Raw genomic sequence first — 4691 nt, 5'->3', positions numbered from 1 at the left:
TTTAAGTGTGATTTATGAATCTAAACAAACTAGGTAAATGCAGGTAATCCTCAACTTAACACCAGTTCATTTACTGACCATTCAAAGTTAGAACAAAGTTAGTGTATGGTGGAAATGACTTAGGATCACTTTTCACATTTAGGAATTTTGCAGCATCCACATGATCAGGGAATCAAAATCCAGATGCTTGGCATCCAGTTCATATTGATGACGGTTATTACATGGGGCTCTCTACATGGGGCTACCTTTGAAAAGTGTTTGGAAACTTCAGGTCGTGCAGAATGCAGCTGCGAGAGCAATCGTGGGCTTCCCAAGGTATGCCCATGTCACACCAACACTCCGCAGTCTGCATTGGTTGCCGATCAGTTTCCGGTCACAATTCAAAGTGTTGGTTATGACCTATAAAGCCCTTCATGGCACCGGACCAGATTATCTCCGGGACCACCTTCTGCTGCACGAATCCCAGCGACCAGTTAGGTCCCATAGAGTGGGTCTTCTCCGGGTCCCGTCAACTAAACAATGTCGCTTGGCGGGACCCAGGAGAAGAGCCTTCTCTGTGGCGGCCCCGACCCTCTGGAACCAGCTCCCCCTGGAGATTAGAACTGCCCCTACCCTCCTTGCCTTTCGTAAAGTTCTTAAGACCCATATCTGCTGCCGGGCATGGGGGAACTGAGATACCCTTTCCCCCTAGGCCTTTACAATTTTATGCATGGTATATCTGTATGTATGTTTGGTTTTATAATAAGGGTTTTTAACTTTTAATATTGGATTGTTATATGCTGTTTTTATTACTGTTGTTAGCCGCCCGGAGTCTACGGAAAGGGGCGGCATACAAATCCAATAAATAAAGAAATAAATAATAAATAAATATTATGTCACAAGGTCATGTGACACCCCCCCCCCCCTTGTGCGACCTTCTGGCAAGCAAAGTCAATGGGGAAGACAGGTTCAGTTAACAACCAATTTACTAACTTATCAACTGCAGTGATTCACTTAACAACCGAGGCAAGTAAGGTCATAAAATGGAGCAAAACTCACCAAATACGTCACTTAACAGAGGACACCTTGACTTCAGGGAGTACCTGTAATCAAAAGCATCTTAAATGTGATCAGAGTGATTAACCTTGTAATTGAGTATCTAATACAGGAGTCCCCCAACTTGACAACTTTTAAGACTTGTGGAGTTCAATTCCCAGCTATGCAGGCTGTTGAATTCTGGGAATTGAAGTCCACAAGTTTTAAAGTTGTCAAGTTTGAAGACCACTGAACTAATAGAAGAAGATCCACAGTGATTGGAGTTGCCGATTACAAGATAATTGTTCCCTGCTCTCTTTCCTAGAAATTAGGAATTGGGGACAACTTTTAAATAATTCCCTATGGGCCTACGTTTTAATATACTAATTTTAGTGGAAGCCTTGGTTTGTTACTGCAATAGAATTTTAGTCATGGCTATTTCTGTTCTTGGCCAATATATGAGCCATAATTTCTAGAATGTTTTTTAAAAATTACAGCACATGTGTCTGAGAATAATCCAGGTTAGTTAGTTAGTTAGTTAGTTAGTTAGTTAGTTAGTTAGTTAGTATTTATTTGTTTATTTATTTACTTACTTACTTACTTACTTACTTACTTACTTACTTACTTACTTACTTACTTACTTACTTATTAGATTTGTATGCCATCCCCCTCCGTAGACTCGGGGCTGCTCACAACAATAGAAAACAGTCTATAACAACTCTTATAATTTAACGATTAAAAAAAAAGAAAACATTAAAATCCCCGTTATTAAAGCAGACATACAGATAGACATACCATACTTAAATTGTTCCATACTCTAATAATAATCTAATCTAATCTGCTGTAAAATCAAGAGGACATCTGGAAGACAGAAGCTAAAATCATGTTGAGAGGTTAAAGATCTGGATTGGGAAACAACGAAATTTAACCCAGACATGCAAAGGTTTTACTTGGGAAAAATACAATGCCACAATACCGAATGGAGAATATGCGGCTTGTTAAGAGTAGTCTTTTGCAAACTGAATATGAGTCAACAGTGTAGGAAGTTTTCTGAAAAGGAAAGAGCTGCATCAACAGAAGGATAATTTCCAAATTGTGAAAAATAATAGTTCCTCTATATTCTGCATTGGTTAGGCTCTGCCTTGAGAACAAGTGAAGAAATGTGCAACAAAGAGAGCAAAATTATTTTAAAGTTCAGTAAATCTAAAAAGGAAACATACCTTAGAAGAAAACTAAAAGTCTTTCATGGAAAGAGTGAAGGAGCTTGCTTTGAGAAAGGATAACAAGGGACTAGAACAACCCTTTTCAAATTTGCTTGTTTGCTTACTTACTGACTTACTTATTTACTGACTGACTTAGTTACTTACTTACCTATTTATTTACTTACTTACTTACTTACTTACTTACTTACTTACTTACTTACTTACTTATTTATTGGATTTGTATGCCGCCCCTCTCCGTAGACTCGGAGTGGCTAACAACAGTGGTAAAAACAACATGCGACAATCCAATACTAAAACAGCTAAAAACCCTTATTTTAAAACCAATCATGCATACAAACATACCATACATAAATTGTAGAAGCCTAGGGGGAAAGAATATCTCAGTTCCCCCATGCCTGACGGCAGAGGTGGGTTTTAAGAAGCTTACGAAAGGCAAGGCTTACTTACTTACATTATAGGCCAAATGTCAGAGAGACGGTACATGGAATGAAATCAAAAGCTGTGTCATCTCCAAATGGCAGATATGAGTACATGGTCCTTTTTTACAACCATTCATTCAGCAACAATTTAAACTTACAATAGGGCTGAAACAGTGATACTTACAAATGGTTCATAATGGAGTGGAGTAGAATAGAATCAGTTCTAGCTGTTGCAGCGTCCCTAGAGGAGTCACATGGTTGTGATCCAGGTATTTGGAGATCAGCTTGCAATGATATCACAGCATCGTGATCAAATCTCCGCTGCCACCTTCCAACAAGGAAAGTCAATGAGGAAACCAGGAAGAGGTCACAAATATGAATCATGGGCACTGGACTGAACTACAAGATGCTGGCTGATAGTCCTGATTTTTCAGAGTATAAGACGCACTGGAGTATAAGACGCACCTTAGTTTTTGGGGAGGAAAATAGGGAAAAGAATCTGCTTACCAGGTATTCATCTGACTAGTCTCCTTAGTCTGGTCAGCTTCAGCATATTATTTTATCCCATGGTTAGGGCTTAAAAAAAACTTTATTCGAAAAGAGTAACAATGAAAGAGCTTGCAAGCCATTAAGAGCTGGGAACATCATTAGCACCTGGAAAGAAACATTCGGAGCAAGTAGAGCAATGGAAAAAACCCTGCAAAGACTTAGGGCTTGGAAAACATTCTTCACAGAGAGTAACAAGCTGGTAGACTTAAGAAAACCGGGGAAGACCTAGTGGCTGATTCTGGGTGAACCCCCAAAATTGTTGTTCCAGAAAACTCATGTTGTGCCCCTGACGGAGTCTGAATCTAAGGAGGAAAATGAACAGCTGACGGAGAGTGGTCAAGTGGCTCTGTTGGCTATGTAAGAAACTGAGGAAGGGCAAAGTCAGGCTGGGCAGAGCAGGGGAGAGGTAGAACAAGGGAGAGGGGTGTTAGATGAAGACCAAAGCCTACCCCATTCCCATCCTAGGGCCCATAGGGTAGAACAGAGAAGAGAGAAACGTGTCGTGGCTTACGAGAAAGGAAAGGCCCCCAATTCCCTTCACAAGGTACACCTGGGGATGGAGTTTAAAGGATAGACAAATGGGAGGGGTGGTTGACAAATGCTGAGTTCATCTTGGATTAACTGTTTTATCTGAATTCCTAGCATCCTCCCAACTGATTTGATTTACTGCCATACTAATTCACTTCTGGAACCCCTCATTCATTCATTCATTCATTCATTCATTCATTCATTCATTCATTCATTCATTCATTCGACTTCTATGCCGTCCAATCCCGGAGGACTCAGCCTTATCTTGCTTGCTTTGCCAGATTAATTACTTTATCTTGCCTTGTTGGATTTATAGTTGGAGGTTTTCTGCTTATAACGATTGGACTGGAGTATTTTCAGCCATAGGCTGTTACAGATTTGTGGGGGAACTTTGCTCCAGACTGGAGAGTAAAAGGAACGTTGGGGGCAAAGTTGGAGCTAATAAAGGGACTCATACATATTCTCTGGTTGTGTTGCCTTTGTGCCACCCCCTGAGACATCACAACTGGTTCTTCCTAACTCCCAATAAACCACACATCAAGATGGAGATTTGCAAAAGCTTTATTCTGCACAGAATAAAAGACACAGGAGAATCATTCCCATTTGGCCTGTGGAAAGACCTTCTCAGCAGTACAGTTTTAATAGGTACTTTGCCAAGAGCCCACCTAAAGCCAATCCGTCTTAAGACATCCTAGAACTAGTTTTCTGGAACCACAGAATCCATGGCTAAATTTAGAACTAGATTAGTCATTGTTAAATCCTTCCTGCTATAAATTGTTCTGTTGAGAAAAAGGACATGTCCTCATTTGCATTCATATTTGCCCTGACATTTCCATTACCAAATACAAAAATAGAAACCTGTTGCCTTCTTCATCTACGGAAGGATTGGTGGTAGGACCATGATAATTTTTTTCTCCCAGCTTTAAATGCATGTAAAATTGTACTTTGCTAGCACAAA

This window comes from Erythrolamprus reginae, chromosome 2, assembly GCF_031021105.1.
Source record: "Erythrolamprus reginae isolate rEryReg1 chromosome 2, rEryReg1.hap1, whole genome shotgun sequence".
NCBI lineage: Eukaryota > Metazoa > Chordata > Lepidosauria > Squamata > Dipsadidae > Erythrolamprus > Erythrolamprus reginae.
This window is presented reverse-complemented; position numbering follows the sequence as displayed.